The sequence below is a fragment of the Castor canadensis genome, chromosome 3, assembly GCF_047511655.1.
Source record: "Castor canadensis chromosome 3, mCasCan1.hap1v2, whole genome shotgun sequence".
NCBI lineage: Eukaryota > Metazoa > Chordata > Mammalia > Rodentia > Castoridae > Castor > Castor canadensis.
Window position 1 is genome coordinate 17,689,704 of NC_133388.1, and position 23,754 is coordinate 17,713,457.

At 42.1% G+C, this 23,754-nt stretch overlaps 1 protein-coding gene across 6 annotated transcripts in view; it reads right to left on the reverse strand.

Annotated features, from left to right (window-relative positions):
* Dglucy (D-glutamate cyclase) overlaps positions 1-23,754 on the reverse strand; it is a 118,680-nt gene that overhangs the window by 58,897 nt on the left and 36,029 nt on the right. For 5 of the 6 annotated variants that reach the window (XM_074067323.1, XM_074067322.1, XM_074067321.1 and 2 more), the window contains exon 1: positions 20,494-20,685. The exons of the other annotated variant lie outside the window; for it this stretch is intronic. The gene's annotated coding sequence lies outside the window, so the exon portion shown is untranslated. Of the gene's footprint in view, positions 1-20,493; positions 20,686-23,754 lie in introns of those variants that run through there. 6 annotated transcript variants of the gene reach the window in all.

A 23,754-nucleotide genomic window follows, 5' to 3' on the forward strand; every position in this document is an offset into this window, starting at 1 on the left:
ATTTCATTTCCCCAGGTGGAGTGTAAGTTTCTTCAGAACAAGGCTATTGGCTATTTTTTTCTTTCTACTTGGATTATCCATTGGTCAAAGTTACTTGATTATAAGTGCTTGTTACCAAATGGTAGATGGAGCTTCTTGTAACTAAAAACAGCCTCTTATAGGGATCTGACTATGTTCAAGGGTCTGTTGAGTACTTTATAAAGTACTAGGTACTGAGCTAAGTGCTTGACATATGTAATCTCTTTTTTCAAAAATGGTTCATTGTATTTATGTTATTCTTGGACCGAAGGACCAATGACTTTTTGCCCAGGCCTGTGAGTAGAGCCTGTTGGGATTGGAAGAGGGGATATATAAGAAGGCAGTGGCCCCTCATGGTGGAACATATCTGTGGAAAGGGCCAGGCCTCTGGGTTGAATGAAATTTTACTACATGGTTGGTCTTGGGCAAGTTACTCTGCATATTTGTACCTCAGTGTTTTCAAATAAAGATATAATCTCAACAGCTCCCTAGGCTGTTGGAAGATTAAATCATGTTAGTCAAATAACCCAGAGCAATGCCTAGCATAGTCTTGCTTTTGCCCCACTCATTATACTCTCTCTCTGAGTATAGACCAGCAGCTGGCCCTCACAGGTATGGGTCCCCCTTGCTCCAAGTATTATGGCCAACGGAAGTTCAAGCAACATTAGCCACTAGATGGGGAGAAGTTTCCATCCCATTCTTTGTCAAACAGATTTGCTGCTGAAAAGTCAGAGCTCAACAAGTAGTGGTTGCAGGTTTTGTTTCACTGCAAATTCATTGTGTTTAGATTATAACTAAGCCTTTATCTTTTGCCTCTGCCCAGAAAACCATGAATACCTCTAGATCTGAAGCCTGAGCATTAGGCCTGACTTATTTTTTTTTAAAAAAAGGAATTTGCACAATAGCCAAGTTTGGAAACAGCCAAGATGCCCCACTACTGACGAATGGATCAAGAAAACGTGGCATCTATACACAATGGAATTTTATGCAGCCATGAAGAAGAACAAAATGTTATTATTCTCTGGTAAATGGATGGAATTGGAGAACATCATTCTGAGTGAGGTTAACCTGGCCCAAAAGACCAAAAATCGTATGTTCTCCCTCATATGCGGACATTAGATCAAGGGCAAACACAACAAGGGGATTGAATTTTGATCACAAGATAAAAGTGAGTGCACACAGGGAGATATGAGGATAGGTAAGACACCTAAAAATTAGCTAGCATTTGTTGCCCTCAACGCAGAGAAACTAAAGCAGATACCTTAAAAGCAACTGAGGCCAACAGGAGAAGGGGACCAGGAACTAGAGAAAGGATAGATCAAAAAGAATTAACTTAGAAGGTAACACACATGCATAGGAAATCAATGTGAGTCAACTCCCTGTATAGCTATCCTTATCTCAACTAGCAAAAACCCTTGTTCCTTCCTATTATTGCTTATACTCTCTCTTCAACAAAATTAGAGATAAGGGCAAAATAGTTTCTGCCAGGTATCGAGGGGGTGGGGGGAGAGGAAGGGGGTGGAGTGGATGGTAAGGGAGGGGGTGGGGGTAGGGGGGAGAAGTGACCTAGCATTGTATGCACATATGAATAATAAAAAAATAAATAAATAAAAGGAATTTGTTAGGGCTTAGTATGCATTTTCAATTAAAGTATGAAATTGTTTCTCAGCATAGCTAAAACTTCTGCTGGGTTTTTGAGAGTTATCAAATCATCATTCTGTATTTGCTCAGTGGTCTTGGTTAGCAAAGAGAAATGCAATATCTCTTGGTAAATTCAACTGAGGTGTAGTTCTCTGGGGTTTAGGTGGGGGTAGAGAGGACTGAGGGACAGGAAGAGATATGGTATCTGCATTTATCAACTTCTAATCACCTCTTATCCTCAAAGAAGGACTGTAAGCTCAACTTCTTTGGTTATTTTATTTTATTTGAGACAGGGTGTCTCTGCACAGCCCAAGCTAGCCTCAAACTCATGATCCTCCTGACTCAGCCTATCTAATGCTGGGATTATAAGCATGTACCACCATACCCAGATTAGGCTCAGCATTTTGCTTCACTCTAGAATGAGGCTTCTGTTGTTGAAGTTTCAGCCCTCTGTAAGAAGCAGCTCAGTTTCTGTTTGTGAGAGGCAGTATTCTCAATGTATAGTTCTCTAGGACACCTGTGTCAGAAACCTGTAGTGCTGTCTTAAAATGCACATTTCTGGCTCCATACCATCCCTACTGAGTTAGACTCCACAAAGGACTGGAGACCTAGGGTAGCAATTACAAACACAAGTTTATAATCAGGTAAGCATGGAATGAACTCAACCTCCAGCTCTGCTGCCTACCCATATGAATCTTGGTCAGATTTACTTAATCTTTCTGGGTCTCAATTTTATCCCCTGTGCAAAGGGAATGCTGAGCAGTTGTGGAGGACAGGCTGTGCCCTGCCTCGAGTTACTGTGCAACAGCACCTTTCAGACTGTGCATTGTTCTGAGTTACTCCATTTTTTATAGAACAGCAATTTACCCTGAGCTATTCCATTCTGAGAGCAAGTGCTAAGGCAGAATGACTCTGTATCTTGTTTGTGCAAGTAAACAACCACCATCTGTCCAGCACAACCAAGAGGAACAGACTGACAAATAACTTATTCATATTATAAAAAAATCATACCTGTGAACTTAGTGAATTAAACTAGGGACACATGGACTTGTCAAAACCATATCAGAGCTGGATGTGATGGCATACACCTGTAATCCTAGCAACTCAGCAGTCAGAGATCAGGAGGATTGTGATTTGAGACCAGCCCACACAAAAAGTGAGACCTCCATTTCAACAAATAAGCTTGGCATGGTGGCTCATACGTGTAATCCCAACTAGGTAGGCAGCATAGGTAGGAGAATCACAGTCTGAGGCCAGTCCCAGGCAAAAACATGAGACACTATCCAAAAAATAACTAAAGCAAAAATGGATTGGGGCCTAAAAAAAAAAAGGCTCGCATGGTAGATTGCCTGCCTAGCAAGTGCAAGGCCCTGAGTTACAACCTCATACTGCCAAAAAAAAAAAAACAAACCTAAAAGTCTCTTAACAGAAACCAGGTCTATGAGCTCATGAAACACACCAGACCAATGAATGATGCAACCCCCCTCACCTGAAATATATAAAAGGGGAGGGGGGCCACTTAACTACATGCACTGTGTGCATGTAGGCACACAGCAGCCCAACATCTTATTAGATTAACTGATGTACCTTTCACAACATCACCAGGTGAAAAACCTCTGACTCTGTCCCTGGCTAACCTGCTTGATGATGCTCACTTTGGAAACTGCCTGCCATGGGGGAGCCCCCTTTGCCTGACAGATAGGCAACTGAGCCCTTTAATCCCTTCCCTGAATACTTCCAGTGACTCTGCATTTGTATCAGCTCTAGCCTTTGCTCTGGTATGGCCTCTTTATATCCTGTAGCTTCTTTTACCCTTTCTTACACTTCCTGTAACCTGTATTCATCATGTGATGTGTGGTCTTGTGGTCTGAGTGTTCTAGATATTAGTGATTAAGATTAGAGTGGAATAAAGAATTCATGATGGCCAGAGTCATGACTTCCAAATGAACTCAAGGGTACTCAGTGAACTGGAAGGTGTTAAGCTGATATAGTTTGTGAATTATCTGTTAGTCAACAAATTGTGGCACTGTGAAAATAAATCAATATATCTGTCTATACTAATGGCTTAGCTCACTCATTACAGTAGTCAAGGGATATGGAATTCAGGTGGTTGTTATAAGGACGAAATGAAATAATACATGATTAGAGTGCTTGGCACATAGCAAATGTTCAATATGCAGAGAAGAGGAAAACATTCCCTTTGTCTTCTGAAGACTCAGTAAAACTGGTGGGAGATGGATTAACAGGAGAAAAGATGTACAAATTTATTATATGCATATGCACAAAATAAGAGACTCAAAGAAGGGCCAGATGATTTTCCTGAGCTACAGAAAGAAAGAGGGACTTAGGTTATGGAGGGTGAAGGGAGGAAATGCATGGTGAACAAAGGTTGTCTTGTTATGCAGACAAAGTTTATTTCATGTGATAAGCAGTCCTCAGACAAATAGGTGCTAGACTGGGACAAAGTCTGTGGTGTTGACCTTCAGTCTCTTCTTCTGGGTTAATCTTCCCTGGGGAGGAGACTCAAGACAACTGGGTTAGGCAAATGAGGGAAATTCAAACAGTCTTTCCTTGCCTGCTGGGGGAGAAAATGGGGCAAGAAACAAGAGTACAAGAGAAGAAGAACAAGAGAACACAAGAGTACAAGAGATCACAGAGCGTGCCAAAGTGTCACACTTTGGGATGTCATTTTCTGAGCTCCAATGAATACATGATCATCTTTTTTGGGGGGCAAGGGGTACTGCCCCCCAAAACTCAGGGCCTCATGCTTGCTAGGCAGATGTTCTACAACTTGAGTCATGCTGCCAGTCCTTTTTGCTCTAGTTTTTTTGAATAGTGTCTCCCTTTTATCCTGGGGCTGGTCTAGACTGCAAGTCTCCTATTTATACTCCCTGTATAGCTGGGATGACAGGCACTTGCCACCATGCCCAGCTTTTCATTGTTTGAGATGAGTCTTGCTCTTTGCCTAAGCTAGCCTTCAACTGCAACCCTCCTAGTCTCCTTCTACTTAGTAGCTAGGATTACAAGCATGAGGTACCATGCCCAAAAATACCTTTCTTCTTACCACCCTGCAAGAAATAATAAAGTTGGCCATCGGGACCAGTGTTAAGCTCCTTCCTGGGAATATACACTGGTATAGATTTTTAACAAGTCTACAACCAGAATGGAACTGAAGATTTCATGAGTCACATGAACTACTCTACCAGGGTTTGTATCTGATCTCCAACAATAGGCCAGTCAGGAGAGGCAGCAAGAGAGAGCCACAGCCTAATTGTAGAATCTCATTATAATGCTTAGGTATTTCTAGGCACTTGCCTGTGTGTGTCCAGGTTGATATTTGCTATATTTTGGATCTGGAGTATTCCCTCCAAAGGCCCAGATGCTAAAAGCCTGGTAGCCAGCCTGTGGTGCTATTGGGAGGTGGTAGAAACTTTAGGAGGTGTGGCTTAGAGGAGTTAGATCACTAGGGGTGTGCCCTTGAAGGGTATTATGGGACCCTGGTCTCTTCCTCTCTGTTTGTTTCCTGGCCACCATGAGGCAAAAAGCTCCTCTGCCATGATGTACTATACCACCACAGGCCCAAAGAGAAAGGATCAAGTGAATATAGACTGAGACCATGAGCCAAAACAAACATTTACCCCTTTAAGTTGTTTATCTCAGGTTATTTTGTCACCATACTAACTAACCCAGTACTCATTTTGAAAGACACCAGATCTGGTGGAGAGTGGTATGGCAGCATGGGTCACTTATGGGTGGTGGCTTTTTTTTTTTTTTTTTAATCAGATCCTTGCCCTTTATAGATTGTTTACTTTAGAAAATAACACAAGCAGTTATATTTCATAGATAATGGGAGATAGTCAAAACCAGCAGATTGGCAAGTTTTTGTATGGATTATGAGCTAAGAACAGTTTCAAATTTTTTTAAAGGGTCTGAAGATGAAAAAGAAAGAGAAGGAGAATGATGATATATATAATATGTGTGATAGATAATTTTTTGTGTCACCTTGACTGGGCCACAGAATGTCCAGATATTTGATTGAACATTATTTATGGATGTGTATATGGGGGTGTTTGAAGATAAGATTAACATTTGAATCCATAGACTGAATAAAGCACAGTGCCCTCCAAGGGGGTGGGTATCATCCAATTACTGAGAGCCTAAAGAAAACAAAAAGGGGTGGGAGGGGAAGGAGGAATTTGCTCTCTGTCTAACTGATTGAGCTGGGAAATCGGTATTCTGTCCTTGCCCTTGGGTTTACAACACTGGTACTGCTGCTTCTCAGGCAGTTGGACCCAGACTGGAATGTGTGTCATGTCATCAGCTTTCCTGGATGGAAGATCATGGAACATCTCAATCTCCATAATTCCTAATAATAAACCTCTTTCTTTGTCTCTGTCTCATCTCTAGCACCATCTCCTGCTGATTTCATTTCTCTGGAGAAGACTGATTAATGTAGAGATGTATGTGGCCTACAGAGCTTAAAGTATTTCCTATCTGGTCCTTTGCATGAGTTTATTGAGTCCAGGTCAAAACTAGTCAGGAGCTGACTGTTCATTAACACATGATCTCTAAGGTCAATAGAATTCAAATCCATACCCTGGCAAAGCACAAATCCTGGGGCTGAGGCTGTAGCTCAGTGGTAGAGCACTTGCCTACCATGCACAAGGCCATAGGTTAGATCTCCAACACTGCAAAATAAAAAACAGATACCTCCACCCCCCAATGAAGAAAAAAAAAATCTCACAAATCCTTATTTGTGAGCAGGACACAGTAGTGATCCCCTGTAGTCCCATCTACTCAGGAGATGGAGGCAGGAGGACCACTGGAGCCCAGAGTTCAAGACCAGCATGGATAACATAGTGAGAATATGCCTCAAAAAGAAAAATCTCATTTGCCACTGATGTGATATCGTGTGAATAAACACCAAAGCTCACTACTCTTAGTCAGTCAGGGAACACTGCCTTAGTTTCAAGAAAGTTCATCTGGATCAAGTAAGTCCTCAGGACAAAAGAAAATAAGGGCAGACAGAACAAGTTAGGGAAATTGATAGACCAATCAATTTCTTGATCCTAAGCAGAATATTGGGAAGCTAAATTCAGCAATATATAAAAGAGTTGTCATAGAATAACCAAGACAGGATTACCTCAGGAATCAAAGATTGGTTCAATATTAGAAAAGTGATTCAGGTAATTCATCATATCACCAAATTAAAGGCAAATAAGAAAAATATACCATCTCAGTAAGTGCAGAAAAATTGATAACATTTAATATCTATTATCAAAAAGTCTTAATTTGAATTCTAGGACATTGATTAAGAAAAAAAGGACAAAAACCTACACCATACTCAATGGTGAAATGTGGCAGGTACTGCTGAAGTCCCCCACTGTGACATATTATACTGGCCTGTGCAGCAGACCAGGTCAAGAAAGCAAATAAAAACATGTAAGGTTTGGAAAGGAAGGAAAATTCTTGCATTGGTAATGATTGTATAGAAAACCCAACATTTTCTAAAACTAAATCATTAAAATTGGTAGTTTAGGAAGCCATCTGGATACAAAACCAATATACATATAAGTCAAATGCATTCTCACTCACAAGTTATAGTTAGAAAATATAATTTTAAAAGATACCATCTATAGCCAGGTGCCAGTGTTTCATTTCTGTGATCCTAGCTACACAGGAGGCAAAGATCAGGAGGATCATGGTTTGAAGCCAGCCCAGGCAAATAGTTTGCAAGACCCTATCTCAATAATACCCAACACAAAACAGGGCTGGTAGAGTGGCTCAAGTGGTAGAGTGCCTGTCTAGCAAGCATGAGGCCCTAAGTTCAAACCCTAGTATCGACAATAAAAAAAGAAACACTATCTATAACAGTTTGAATAAATATCAAACACCCACAAGTAAACTAAACAAAACATGTGAAATCCCTGTATGGAGAACTTTGCTAACAGACTAAAGAAGAACTAACAAATGGAGAGACAATATGCTCAAAACAGAAAGGTTCTATCATAAATACATCAGTTCTCCCCAAATCAATACATACATTCTAGGCAATTCCAATCAAAATTCTAACAAGATAGTTTTAAAAAGAGTCTCAACAAATTGATTACAATTTTGTTTGTTTGCTTGAGACTGGATCTTACTATGTTGTCCAGATTGACACTAAACTCCTGGGTTCAAGCAATCCTCCTGCCTCAGCCTCCTGAGTAGCTGGAACTACAGGTATACACTACTGCCTCCAGCTCTGATTCCAAATTTATATAGAAAAAATAAAAAACCAAGAAATGGCAAATCATTTTTAAAGGAAATCAACAGATGTGTTTGAGTGTGTGTGTTGGAGGAAAGGGGCACATCCCCTACTAGGTATCGAGACTTATAAAACCACAGTAATTAAGAATGAACAATAAAAAGTTCCACAACTTGACAAAAACAACAAATGAATAACCCAATTAAACCCTGAACAAAGCACTTGGATGACCTTTTTCCAAAGCAAATGTACAAATGGGCAATGAGCAGAAATGCACATCAAAACCACAATGAGATGCCTCTCGACACAATTAGGATGTTTGTTGTGAAAAACAAAAGCAAAAGGGAAGACAAGTGTTGGTGAGGCTGTGGAGAAATTGAAACAGTATACATCCATGAAGACAAAATGACACTTCCTCAAAAATATTAAATACGGAACAACCACACAATCTAGAGAAGCATGGACAGATATTCATGCACCAATGTTCACAGTAGTGTTATTTATAATAACCACAAGGTGGAAGCAACTTAAATGCCCACTGATGGATGGATAAAAAAATTATGTATGCATATGCATACATATGTATACACACACACACACACACACACACGTATATACAATGGAATATTATTCAGCCTTAAAAAAGAATGAAATTCTGACACATGACACAACATGGATGTGCCTTGAAGACATTATAAAAGCCATGATAAGTGAAAAACACAAGCTATAAAAGGACAAATATTATATGATTCCACTTATATGAGGTACCTGAAATAATCAAATTCAGAAGGATAGGAAGTAAATTGCCAGAATGGTTACCACAGGCTAGGGAAGGAGAGGGTCAGGTACTGAGTTTTCAGTTCAGGATGATGAAAATGTTCCAGAGTGGATGGTGCTGTTGGTTGCAAAACAATCTGACTGTATTCAATGCCACTGAACTTCACACTTAAAAAATGATCAAAATGGTCAATTTTATGTTGCCACAATTTAAAAAAGGGATGGAGTGACATTCGAGTGGGATAAAGAATCATCCACAGAGCAGTATAGATTAGCACTACTCAAGGTGTGGTCCAGGATCCTTTTTTGAATTGTTTGTCGAGGGCCCATAGTAAGTACAGGAATGAAGAGAAAGCTTTTAGACGCTTGACAGATTAAGTTTATGTCTGATTCATCACATGAATCTAACAAAATTGGGGCCTTCATTTTGTGAATCCCTTTTTCATTTCACTTTCCTAGTAATTAATTTTTATTTTTTTAACAAAAATATTGGTCCACAATGGATTTTGAGGAAAAAAAACTGGAGTTTCAACACAGAAACTTTAAGAGCTCAGAGAAAAGCCCCACCCATACTCACACATGAAAACTTGACTTCTGATCAAGAAAGCATTGCAGACTACAGGGTAAAAGAGTGAAGTGGAGACCAATCATCTTATAACAGCCACAAAAAATCAAATCCATGCTGATTTAATATTGAAACATCAAAGATGGAATACTTAAATATGACAGATAAATGAGAAACTCTCAGAAGATAGTAAGAGCTGGGAAAGGTTCTTGGAAAAATTTGACATCAAAATTCAGAACTTTTATTCAAAAGTCACAACTTCATGCAACGGCAATCTCAAACTTCAAATAGACATCTGAATATAAAAACAGACAGGAACTGGCTCCAGCAACAAGAGGTACCAACTCTTAGTCACAGGTTTTTGCTCTTCTCTGAGATAGAAGCTTTCACATGTCTAGAATGCAACATGTGAAAAGGTTTTTGTTGTTTGTATATTTTTAAAATATAAACTTGATTATTTTATTGCTAAATTAAAAGTAAATGACTTTATGTTGATTGTGAAAAAATGGACAGGATTATCATGCAGAATATATAAAGAACTCCTATGAATCAGTAAGAAAAAGATGAACCACCTATTAGAAAATTGGGGAAAGATATAAACAGGCTTTTGCAGCAGAGAAAAAAACAGATTATCTGTGAACAGTGATTCTCCACTTCAATAATAATTACAGAAATTAAAATTATAGCAGTAACGAGACACAGGCCACACCTAAAACTAAAGTTGACAGCAATGAGATCAACCCAAACATGTTACTTACTGCTAGTGGAAGGGTAGATTGTTATAACCACATCAGGGGGCATGTGTGTGCGTGTGTGTGTGCGTGTGTGCGTGTGTGCGTGTGTGTGTGCGTGTGTGTGTGCGTGTGTGTGTGTGTGTGTGCGTGCGTGTGTGTGTGTGTGGGTGTGAATTAGCATTATGTCATAGAGTGGAACTACCCTTAAACTGCTAATTCTATTCATACATTCACATGCTAGAGAGTCTAAATGGATACACGTAATGAGGGATAATCATACAATAGAATATCATACAGGAGCTAAAAGTGAATGACAGCTACCTGTATCAACACGAATGAATCTTAAAAACATAAGACTGAATAAAAGAAGTCACAGAAGAATATGTCACACATTCTTAAATACAGCATCAGATATAGGCTTCTGAGGGTTGGGGGAGGTAACTCAGTGGCAGAGCACTTGTCTTGTATGTGGAAGGCCCTAGGCTCGATCCCCAGCATTACAAAAAAAAAAAATCTTTACAAATCTAAACAATATTTTATCTAGAGATTGAAGTGTGTGTGTTTGTGTGTGTGTGTGTGTGTGTGTATAGCAAAAAAACAGAGAAAAACTTGGATGATGAACACAGAATTCTGTCTGTGTGGTTCCCTCAGGTAAAGAGGAAAGAGAACACCATTGGAAAAAAACACACAGAAGCTTCTGAGAAATGGCTCTGATCTGTTTCTTAATTTGGGTGGTAGGGACACAGATACCTATTGTTTTACTACACTTTAAGATGAACACATGGCTTTTATGTGCATATAATATATATTGCAATTTTAAAAATTAAAGGAAAAGATAAAAAGCTATGGTGCAGGATGGAGGAAGTCAGGTGCCCTGAGGGTGAAGGCAGAAGCTAGGCTGCTTGTCTAGCTCCTGACCAACAAGACAATGCAAACCAAGGACGTATTCAGCAACTCAGATTCTTAATACTTGTTTCAGTGTGCCCAGTAAGTTTTCCCTGTAAGAAACTGTCTTTTCCCTGACTTTGCATGGCCTTTGGGAGTAAGCAGAGGTCCCAAGTAAGCCCAATCAGAGCCACCCTTGTGCTGTCTGTTGGAAGAACCAAGAAACAAGTGACTTGCTACACATAAATGCATGGTAAGTACAGAGCTACATGACAATCAGATAGGATGCAAAGTCAAGCCCGCAGCAAAGAAAGTAGAAAGGAGGGCAGGGAGCACAAGAAAGAGACAAAGCCCTCACCCTGTCATTTTAGCATCTGGATCCAGCCTTATCCCATTCTCAGTTATGAAGGTTAATGCAATGCCCTTTCTGAGTCTTTCCTAACATCAGTTGCAACAAAAAGTATACTAAGTTGGACTGCTGACATGGCTCAAGTAGTTAAGTGCCTTCTGTGAAAGTGCCTGCTTTGCAAGCATGAAGCCCTGAGTTCAAACTCCAGACCACCAAAAAAAAAAAAAAAAAAAAAAGTGTCCTAAGCAATTTAGGATGTACCAGGAGCAGTGACAATCCTTAGTATTTGGAATTAGTTGGCTGTGTTGAGGTGGAGGGCAGGGCAGAGTTGAGCCCCCTAATGAGGAAGTAACATTTGTCAGGTACCATAAAGTTACTAAACTCATTTCTGTCAATTGTGGTGTATTAATCCATACATCCAGGGAGGCTGGAAATGTAGAGGACTCCTTTAAAAAGAGAAGACAGAAAGGACAAGAGAAGGAGGAGGAGAGGAAGAAGAGAAGCTGCTGCCAGGATTCTAGGGTATGTGGGCTACTTGGTCAGCCTCCAGTTGGCTCTATAAGAAAAAGGTGCACTTCAGTCCCAGCCAGCCTCTTAAGATTTTTTTTTTTTTTTTGTCAGTGCTGGGGTTTGAACTTGGGAGTCAGGGAAAGGTGGAATTCAAAGCCATGAGCTTCTCTATCTGCCTGGATTCAGTAATTCAACTGAGCTGACAACTAAAAAGTCACATTTCAGGATTGCAAAAGTCCAACTTCTTGTCCCAGCAAAGGATGGAAGAAGAACAACACAGTGGGAAAGAGGACAAGCCCCGGGGCTTTCTTCCCCAGGCTCTCCTCCAGCAGCACACCCTCTTCACTCCCCACCCCCAAACAGCTGTCCACTGGGAGACAGCCTCAGGGCAGTGGCCAGATCAGCCCCATTGGCCTTCGTCCCAGTGTATTCAGGGCAGAGGCCAAGTGGCTGCAGTGGGGAGGGCAGAGTGCAGAGAAGGTATCAGGAGACGTGGAAAGGACAGGGTCCAAGTTCCAGATCCTGACTTGGTTGGGTTTCTGGCTCTGTTTGGCAGCCCATGCAGTTATCAGAAAACAAACCCTTCAGCAACTAAGAGTGTTAGTCAAATTGCCTGAGACCATTCCCCACAACCCCTCCAGCAAACCACAGTACAAGATTGCTCAAGCACCAAGGCCAACCCCAGACCTCTCCACTTATATCTACAAATAGAGGCCTGCTAGAGTCTACAGCTTCCAGAAGTTTCCATCCTTCTCTGATGTCCACTATGGAGGGGTAAACACTAAGTGGCTCTTTGCCAGATCTCTTCCAGAACATTGGATGAATAACATCAATGTGCCCTTTTCCCTTTCCAATCAATACTAGATACAGGTGGGTTTTACTGCAAGTATTTGACTTTTTCTCCACCATTAAATGCTGGGGGTGTTTGCATTTATCACTTAGCTATTGACTGATAGATTAAAAGCAATATCCAGATCTGACCAAGAACACACCCCAGCCAGTTTTATCTGTGGGGAGCCTATACCATGTTGGGTAGTGCATTTCTGAAACTGTTTATATGGAAGATACCATAAGTGGGTTCTGGGCATTCAAAGAGTGGAGTGCAGGGACTATCTATTTCTTTCTGTTCTGTAGTGGGTTGACTTCTGGCCTGCTAAAATGTTATATCCAAATCCTAATACCTGGTAGCTGTGAATGTGACCTTATTTGTAAAAAGTGTCTTTGCAGATATAATTACATGAAGATGAGATCATTATGGATTAATTGAGTGGGTTCTAAGTCCAATAACAAGGATCTGCATAGGAACAGAAGACAAAGACAGAAGAGAGACACAGAAGGGGCCATCCTGTGAAGAAGGAGGCTGAGATGGGAGTGAGGCAGCTATAAGCCAAGATGTCCAAGGATTGCCTGGGGCTATGGAGTCTGGGAGAGGCCAGGAGGGATTGCTTCAGAGAGCCTGCAGAGGGAGTACAGTTGTGCTAACACTTTGGTGTAGAACTCCTGCCTTTCAGAACTGGGAGATAACATTTCTGTTGTTTTGGCGGGTGATTTGTTATAGTGGCCCTAAGAAACCAGTACACGCCAGAAAAATTTAAGACTGTCCTACCTGGTGGGATTGTCAGTCTCTATCTCAGATCCAGGTGATCAATCAAAATAACCCATCCCCAGGAGTACTATGCTTATTTGTTTATTTTCCCTTTACAATGCTGGGGATCCAACTCAGAACTTTACATATGCTAAGCAAGTGTTCTACCTCTGAGCTATACCCCCACCCCCAGCAATAATGTTGGGGGAGGATCATAAGACCCGTATTAGACAATGAACCATCCTTTGAATTTGTATTACTGTTGAAAAGAATATTTCATGTCACTGAAATTGCTAGCTGCAAAGACAATGTACGCAGGGGCTGCCAGTAGTCATTTCTGTCTCCCCACAGAGACAGCTGGCCCGAGAAAGAAGCCAACAGCAGAAGCAGAACCAAGGGCTAAAAAGAGAGACAGGCCTTGATGTCATCCCAGGCCCTACAAACAGGCATACCTAAGTATACTTTTCAGCCAGTAAATTCCCCCTTTTTTGCTAGAATTAAGTTCAGAATCTCAGTCATTTCAGGAAACAGATTCAACAACAAGTAAATTTCAAGTACAGCTTAAAAAAAATCTCATCATAATGAGGAAGCGTTCCATAAAGAATGAATTGTTGCTCTGGTCAACCACACAATCAGAGGGAATTATAGCCAACCCCTCTGCAATTTGACTCTTTGTTTGGTCTGTGCAAGGTGGCCTTGGTATCCCCTTGAGGAAAGCCACACTGTCCAACAGCAAGTCTAGACTCCCATACATTAACAAGCAGTTACCCCACGGAGGACCCATCTTGTTCCTCCAGTCCTAGGACCTGCTGAATTGTCAACCCCACAGGCTGAATTCTATGATGCAATGGATGAGGAACCCCAGAGAGAAGAGGAGGTGTCAGGAAGGACAGATGGTGGTACTCCATGGGAGTAAAGTAGTAAGGAACAGTTGTTTCAGTCCCAATTGGCTGAGTGTGCAGCCTCCACAAGTGTGATTCTTAGAAGACAAATGATGCTCTATTATAAAGTTGGAAACACCCTGAAGAGTTGTTACAGTGGATCATACCTTGATATATCAAACTCTGTGAATGAGAGTTAAAGATTTTTGAAAGAATACATTCATCCTTTAACATTCTAGAGCAACTTTTGCCCTTAAGCATGGAGCCTGTAGAAGTAAGATGACAGTCCCAAGTAGTGATGGTACCTGGGAGGTGGTGTAAGAGACGAGTTTTGACAGACAAATGAAAACTAGCACTAGGAGGAAGGTAGAAAAAGGTACAGGACTACAATATCCCAAGTGGTGGGCACACCTGGAGGAAAGAGGGGGGGCAGCTGGGAAGATAGACAAGATTGATCAGGAAGGGTCACATGGTTAAACTGGAGGAGTATGAACTTCATCAGGAGCTTTGGGAGCACGGAAGAGTAGAAAGATGCCATATGTAGACAGCCTTGGAGGGGTGCTCCTGCCACTACGTGGGTGGAGGATGAAAGTGAGGAAGGAGATTCCTGGGGATCCTTTACCATAGCTGTGTGAAAAGCAAGCACAATTTTCCCCAATGGTAGGAGAATGAGAGGAAGTAGGATTCGAGGACTTTGAAGAGGTAAGCTCACCTGGTTTGGTGCTTGACTGAATGCAAAAAATGCAATGAGAAAGAGGAATCCACCATAAATATTAGATTTCTTTTTCCTGGCATGGGCAGCTAACTGTGACACTCATGGAAACAAAGGATACAAGTAGGGCAAGACATGGAAAAGACTGATGAGGATCTTGGCTTTCACACGCTAAGTAGGAAGTGTCCATGTAGATAGCAATGTGGACAGTTCTTTCAAGATGCTTGGCCATGAAGTGAAAGAGCAAGGGAAACTGAAGAGAGAAGTTAGACAGAAATATGGGACAAAGTCAGGGCATTTTTCAGATTGTAGAGAGTGAATATGTTAGATACAGATGAGAACATTGGTACAGAAGAGGCTGAAGATTTGAGTGTGAGAGAGAGCCATGGATGGAGGGAGGTTCCAGGAGAGATGGGAGGGCACTGGGAGCACAAGGTCATCCCTGGATAGGAGCACATCTTTTCCCTGCTGTGCAAAGGATGGAAAAAAGGAGAAGAAAAGTGGTGACTGCAAGGGAGGACCTTGGGGCCTCAGGTTTCCTGGGGCCTCAGTATTGTTCAGTTCTGTCAATAGGCAGAATGGATTCTCTGTCAATGACAGTGACAATGAGAGATAATGAAAAAGGGGTTTTAAAAAAGCTGGAGGAAAGAACGACAGTCAGGGGAGAAGCCAAGGCAATGGAATGGGGATATCTAGGGACATCTGGAAAGGTTTCTGAACAGCTTTAGAGACCCAGAACTATTATTGGTGCAAATAACGCATGGTGGGCCAAGTACCTCTGCTTTGCCCCTTCCTGGGCAAACATTCTGAGATGTTCCAGAAGTGGGGTTCAGCTGGGTGGGTTCACACAGAAAGGTAAGCAGACAAGAGTGGTTACAGGGGGGTGCAGGATAGAAAGAAAAATTGACCACTACTGCCAAATGAACTCCATCCTTGTTAACAGTAATCGTGGTCAGGTATTTAGCAGAGGAGTCAAGACTAGATTCCCTCTTCAACAAAGAAAGGGACTAGAGGAAAATGGGGTAAAAATTGAGTTAGAACTTTTAGAATTAGACAGACATGGGTTCAAATTTTTTCTTACCATTTCCTTCTTTGAGCTCAACTTTTTTTGTCTATAAAATAAGAAAAATACATGTTTTTCAGAGCTTGTACAAATTAAATGATCTGATTAAGGTATAGTTCTCTTGCCTGGTAAATTTCATTAGGTCCCAGACTTGTTATTTAGTGCTTTAACTTCTGCCTCTAGTAGGTGCCTGGCACAGAGTAACACAAATTTCTTTCTTCATCTGTGAGGCAAAATTCATCACGGCATCATCTGGCCATGGTTGAACTCTTCTGAAACAATTCCCTTCCTTGAACCATCTAATCTCAATTATTTGCAACAATGATAATGGAACATTGATCTATACATCCTTTCATTAAGCCAAGCTGTGCTTAACTTAGTGATTTCAGGAAAATGTGGAGGTTGAACAGTAGATTACAGAGACTCAGGATTTTGTTGCTGTCTACCTCTTTACCATACCCATGACTAGGTGTGTTAGTTAGCATTCAGTTACTGTGACAAATACCTGAGATAAATCAACTTAAAAAGAGAAAAGGTTTGTTTTAGCTTATGGTTTCAGAAGTTTCTGGCTTGGCTTCCTTACCTTTGGGCCTGTGGAGAGGCAGAACATCATAGCAGGAGCATGTGACAGAGGAAGTTGTTCACTTTAAGGTGACCAGGAAGCAAAAGAGAGAGGAAAGGTCAGGGTCCCAATATCTCCTTCCTGGGAATGCCCTCAGTGACCTAACTTCCTCGAATTAGGCTTTAGCTCTTACAGGTTCCACCACCTTCCAATAGCATCACTGGATGGCAACCAAGCCTTTAACACATGAGCCTTTGAGGGACACTTATCTAAACCATGGTACTAGGTTTCTTTAGCTGCAGACTGTGGACTTGTAGATATCCCTCATGCGGTGGGAAGAAGGATCGCTCCACTATATATACAAAGATGGATACTAGAGCGATAAAAGGAATATTCTTCCTTAATCAGCCACTCACGATCCAAGATCATAAGAGACAATGTCTTTCTAGAGACAAGGGAGTATGGGTTCTATAACACATTTCAGGAAGTTGTTAAAAGATCCAAAAACCAAACAAACCAAAAAAAGAAAAAGGAACAAAAAAAACCCAGATCAAAACGCCAATGCCACTGGTGCTGGGAGGTTTGGCTGGTGGCAAACGAACCTATGAACAGTCAGCCTGATCAATCTACTGCAGATAATCAATCACACTGTTGCCAGAGTTGTTCACCTGAAAAATGGAGCCGAGAGCTATCTCTAGATTTTGCTAAAGAAGAAATCCAAGGATAAAGCAGGCATTCAGTAGACAAAAAGAGCACAGGGAGGCTGAGAAAATGACAAAAGACATTAATAACTTCAAATTCAGGTCCAAAGACCATGTTAATAGGAACATGGAACCAAGACCACTAACTGTTCCCAATTTCCATTCTTCCTTTCTTCCTTTAGTAAGAGGACTCAAGTAAAACTTGAGTAGCTTTAGTTGACCCAGTTAGAGACTGGATTTCCTTGTCTCCACTGCAGTGAAGGGTGCCCAGGTTCTGGCCAATGAGGCATGAGTGAAAGGTTAGTACAACGTCTGAATTATATTATCTAGAAGGGGGCAGCTCACCCCCACCACACCTCTTTTTCCCCTCTTTCTACAGAAAGGAACAGAAGGAAAAAGTAAGCTAACTTTGACTAAGCAGAACAGTGAGCAATAAGGTAGTAGGAACTTAAGGTCCTGAATTACGCATCTTGTGGAGCAGAGTTGTTGTCTCCTTGCCGTGCACTGACCTCTTAGATGTTAGGTGAAAGAGAACTAATCTTCTATCCCCTTTGAACAAACATATTTTGAGATCTTTTTGTTTTCAATGTGGCCTGTGCCATAACTAATAAAAGTGTTTCCCAAAAGTACAGATAATAGTATAATAACTGATAGTTATATTTTTTGAAATTTGTGCCAGGCATTGTTCTAAACACTTTGCTTATGTAAACCATACAATAGCACAAGGAGATGCAGTACTCTTCCTGAAGACTCATCACTATTGAGTAGTCAAAACAGCAGTGGAACCCAAGTATTCTGGAATGATGTGATATATCCATCGCTTTCTGCAATTCCATGCAATCAAAAAGACGGCTTAATTTTTTTCTAGAGACCTGTGCCCGAATGTTAACCTCGAAAGTACTAGAGGACCAGGGCAAGTCATTTACTTTTCTAAGTCAAGACAGTATGGGAAGGAGAACCAAACTTCTTACCTCACAGACCTTCTGGAAGAATAAAGTGAATTCATGAATGCTTAAGAAATGCTTTGAAAGCTATAAAGTGTGACATAAGTGAAACATTGCCTTAAGATAATTTGGAAAATCTTTAATATGAAAATAACAAAATGCACCGTATTTTTTGTTTTTAATGCAAATACTGTCTAGAATTTTGGCAGATCACCTGGAAAGGCTGTGAAATCTATCAAGGAGAGAGGTACATTTGGCTTTGTGCATTTGTCATCCTCAACTGAAAAGGGGAGATAGTAATTGAAATTAATTGAAAGAGTGTGTATCTATGTACCTGGTTTGTACATGAACAGCGTTGCGCATGCACACACACACACACACACACACACACACACACACACATGCACCTACTCACACAGGTTTTCAGTGAAAGAGAATCATTAGTATCAAGACTCAGAGCAGGAGCAATCTGCAATGCGGAGCAGCAGCAATCTGCAATGCCCATGGGAACTAAGCAGGCACAGGAGTTGGGGGGTGAGCCAAGGAGTGCAAATGCTCACAGTGCCAGCAAGGTGGGGACTTCTGCAAACCAGTAGCTCTGGTTTCATCTGCTCTGTTGACAAGGGAGCCCAGTGTTGCCAGACCTTTCAGAATGATGTGTGAAATTTCTGTTTTCCAAGTGTGCTCCCATTTATAAATAAAACATGTCAGTTGAACTCTTGGGACCCAATTCTCCCATCAGAAGTAAGAACTGACTCCTAAAGATTGTTATGATTTGAATCTGAAGTGTCCACCATGTTTTGAAGGCTTGGTCACCAATGCAGTAGTGTTTAGAGGTGGGGGGGGTCTTTGGGAGACGATTGATTGGATCATGAGGGCTCTGATCTTATCAATCGGATTCATCCATTTATCAATTCATAGCTTAAGGGCCTATTTGGAAGTGGTGGAAAACTGTAAGGGGTGGGGCCTAGTTGGAGGAAGTAGGTCATTGGGGGCATGCCCTTAAAGGGTATATCTTATCCCCGGCCCCTTCCTTTCTCTCTCTCTTTGCTTCCTGCCATCATGAGGTGAGCTGCTTTCCTCTTCCATATGCTTCTGCCATGCTGTACTGCCTCACCTCAGGCCCTAGAGCAACTAACCCAAAAGACCATGGACTGAACCTTTCAAACAATGATCCAAAGTTAACCTTTGAGTTGTTAATCTCAAGTACTTGGTCACAGTGACAGCTGACCTACACAAAGATGCTCCATTATAATTATGTACAAGCCCAGTTTAGCTTTCTTTTAGCCAACTCTACCCTGCCATGTCCCATACCATCTTCTTCTTCCTTCTTTCTCAGCTCCCTCCACCACTCCAGTGAAGCTTGTTTTCCCTTTGCTTCCTGCTCCTGGCCTCAACTTCCCTTCCTTTAGCTGGTACAAGACCCATTCATCTTGAAAGCATAAAGTACCTTTTCTCCCCTGTGTGCTAGTCAAGGCCAACATGTTTTTTCCCACTTACACATAATCTCAACCTGTGCCCTTCCCTAGCACACAGATGGTTGTTGCATGTGTGTTCATGAAGTGGGTTATAATAAACTGTCCATCATCTGCAGGAAAGGAGGACATCAAGGAGGTATGGATAATCTACAAAGAAGACTCTATAGAGAAAGCTCTGTCTTTAGCATTGGGTGCTACAGGTCAGAAGTACACCAGAGCAGTTACCTGTGCCATGTTGGTGTTGGCCCCCTAGATGGAACTGAGTCAAGCTGACTCTTAAGTGTGGAGCTGCCTCACCTCCGACTCATTCTTCAAAGGCAGGACAGGGCCTTTGAGTCCTGTGGGTGTCCAGGAAACTCTGGCAAAGTGCCTCATGTCTGCAACAACTTGGAGTCTCCCCACTCCCACCCCAGTTGCCACCCATTGCTATCCTGGCTATAAGCTTCATCACTTCATCCTCAGGAAGCAAGTTGACAGACACCTCTGGTAGTTTCACCTTACTCTTCTTTGCTTTCACATGTTCTTGAGGTTCTCAAGGGTGATGACGTGGACGGAAAGGCCCTCACAGGAGGGAGGAGAGAGGAGGGGAAACTCTACCACACCTGATGGGTTACATCAGTCATCACGTGCTACTTGTCATGAGCAGAGCCCTAACTTTTCAAGGAAAGGCAGAGACAGGCCCCAGAGGAGAACTTCAGGGAATTTTCTGCCCTGCTAATTGGTTTTGCCCTGTGACCCTCTGGAGTGGTCTCTAGCTCCTTGGGCTCCTTAGGTGGGGTGGAGTGTTCGGATGTCACCTAGGGCTGGGGGAGGAGGCTATGCTCATTCCCTCCTGACTTACTGTTTGTTTGGGACGTCTGGATTAGAGCTACACACAATTCTTCTCTTTGTTTCCACAGCCTTGCGGAATGTGTGCTTCCCCCAAAAGGCATAAAGGCCCCCTTTCTTCAGCTCGCCCGCGCTGCCACCAGCTTGTTGTGCCACGGTTGTTCTTTCTCAGGGTCAGGTCTATGAGCCCGAGCCAGCACCAGGCCCTTCCTGTCGCAGATCAGCTGGCAGGCAGCCAGTCAGCCCCAGTTCTTAAAGCCACAGAGTTCCTGGGGGTTAATGAATAGACCTTGTAAGGCCAGTTCTCCCTGCAGGAGTTAGCCTGCCCTACCCCAGAGAACAGGAAATAGAATGAAAGGATTTGGCCCACTACTCTAGGGGAACTGAAAGATCCTGATGCCCAGGGCTGCAGCTCCAGAAATTCTGATGTAAACTTAGGGGTACACGCAGAATGCTGTCAAAACTCCCAGGTGCAGCCAAACTCTAGAATTGCTATCTGTGCTGCTCAAACATCAGTGTGTGCTGGAATCACTTGGGGAGAGGCTAATTCAAACATCAGTGTGTGCTGGAATCACTTGGGGAGAGGCTAATTCTGATCCACATTCTGATGCAGGAGGGCTGAGGCCAACAGAGTCTGCATTTCTAAGGCTGCTGGTCTGGGGCCAGCCTGAGTCCAGCAGGGGTGGTGTTTCCAGCTGAGGTTCAGCATGCTGTTGCCCATCCTTAGAGACCTTGGTATGTTCTCTCCAGGCTTTGGTTTCTTCCTCATGCATCTGAGGATTAGCTAAAATAATACATAGGAAGTGCTAGGCCAGTCCCCAGCACTCAGAAAGCACTCAAAAGATGCTGGCCATTCCTGTGATTTTCTGCTGGATGCCTCCTGCAAAGGAAGGTGGTTCTGTGTTCTCCTGCCTCAAAGCCACAATATTAAGCCTAAACACTATATGCTGTCCTTCCCCAAATGGTTCCTGCCTGCCTCTGGGGCTTTACCTTTCCTGCTGTCATGATTCTTTGCACTCCACAACACAAAGCACACATCTAAGTCCACTGCAGATCCTTTCAGCACTAGGCTTTGGCATGTCCCTCCCTGGCCACTTTTCTGGCTGTCCTTCTCTACCTGGCTAACTTCTTCCCTCCCTTTAGGAGTTATCACAGGTGTAACTTCTTCTAGAAAGGCTTTCCTGTCCCCCAACACCCAAGTGGGGAGCCCCTTTTGTGTTCCTAACAGTAGGCCATATTCTCTTCCCCAAGTTCTCACCCTCAGGTTGATTTACTTGTCTGTCTGCCTCTGGCAGCTATAAGTTTAGGGTGGGCAGCTCACCACCAAGTTATCATCTCATTCAGTGGTATTGGATATTGGTACCAGTGAACAAATGAATGGAGTAAGTAAGTGAGTAATGAATGGATGGGTTTAAGTAAAAGGTATCTTTAGTTATAGACTCAGAAACCCTATGTCATGCAGTCCCACCAATGCAAGGTGCTATCTCTGACAGTTGGACCCCAGAGATAGTTCTAAAAAGATTATGGTAATTTTTTTCTTTTTTTTTTTTTGGTGGTCCTGGGGTTTGAACTCAGTCCTTCATGGTTGCTAAGCAAGTACTCTATCACTTTAGCCTTTCAAACAGCTATCCATCCATCTTTCAGTTCTAGCTTGCCTGCACAGCCCTGGTATCTAAGTTGCTCTGTTTGATGTCCTATTTCCAGAGAAAGAAATAAAAGTAATTGTTAAATTGGTCCTAAAATACAAAGGAGCCTGATCTAGTCTGCTATGTTCAACTTCGTTAGGCAATAGCCAAAAGACGAAAGAAGTCAACTGTCTGCCAATAGATGAATGAATAAACAATGTGTGGTGTATATATTTATGGTGGAATATTATTCAACCATAAAAAGAATGAAATTCTAAATCATGTTACAACAGGGGATGAGCCTTGAAAAGTGATGTGCTCTGAAGAGTTGTGTCTGTCCCCAAAGGCATATACGGAAACCTAATCACCAATGCTATGGCATTGGAGGTGGGGTCCTTAGAGGGGTGATTAGGAGGACAGCCTTCATGATAGGCATAGTGCCCTTGCAAAAGAGGCCCTAGAGAGCTGCCTGCCCCTTCTACCATGTGAAGGCAGTGAGAAGGCACCATCTATTTTTTTTTTTTTTTTTTTTTTTCTTTTTCATTTTTCTTTTATTATTCATATGTGCATACAAGGCTTGGTTCATTTCTCCCCCCTGCCCCCACCCCCTCCCTTACCACACACTCCGCCCCCTCCCGCTCCCCCCCTCAATACCCAGCAGAAACTATTTTGCCCTTATCTCTAATTTTGTTGTAGAGAGAGTATAAGCAATAATAGGAAGGAACAAGGGGTTTTGCTGGTTGAGATAAGGATAGCTATACAGGGCATTGACTCACATTGATTTCCTGTGTGTGGGTGTTACCTTCTAGGTTAATTCTTTTTGATCTAACCTTTTCTCTAGTTCCTGGTCCCCTTTTCCTATTGGCCTCAGTTGCTTTAAGGTATCTGCTTTAGTTTCTCTGCGTTAAGGGCAACAAATGCTAGCTAGTTTTTTAGGTGTCTTACCTATCCTCACCCCTCCCTTGTGTGCTCTCGCTTTTATCATGTGCTCATAGTCCAATCCCCTTGTTGTGTTTGCCCTTGATCTAATGTCCACATATGAGGGAGAACATACGATTTTTGGTCTTTTGAGCCAGGCTAACCTCACTCAGAATGATGTTCTCCAATTCCATCCATTTACCAGCGAATGATAACATTTCGTTCTTCTTCATGGCTGCATAAAATTCCATTGTGTATAGATACCACATTTTCTTAATCCATTCGTCAGTGCTGGGACATCTTGGCTGTTTCCATAACTTGGCTATTGTGAATAGTGCCGCAATAAACATGGATGTGCAGGTGAGAAGGCACCATCTATGAACCAGAAAGCAGGTATTGAATCTGATGGCATATTAATCATGAACTTCCCAGTCTCCAGACCAGCAGATAAAAATTTCTGCTTATAAGTTAGCTGAATTGTGGTATTTTGTTATAGCAGCCTGCATGTACTAAAACAAAGACATTATGTTAAGTCAAGGAAGTGAGCCCTCACCAGAACCTCACAATGCTGACATTCTGATTTTCAACTTCTGCCTTCCAAAACTGCGAGAGAGGACATTTCTGTTGTTAAAGTTACCCAATTTTGTTATGGCAGCAGGAGCTGATGGAGACAGTGGGGCTGAAGAATTTATCCTCAAAAGTTGATTTGAACCCTTGTTGGAATTAAGGTT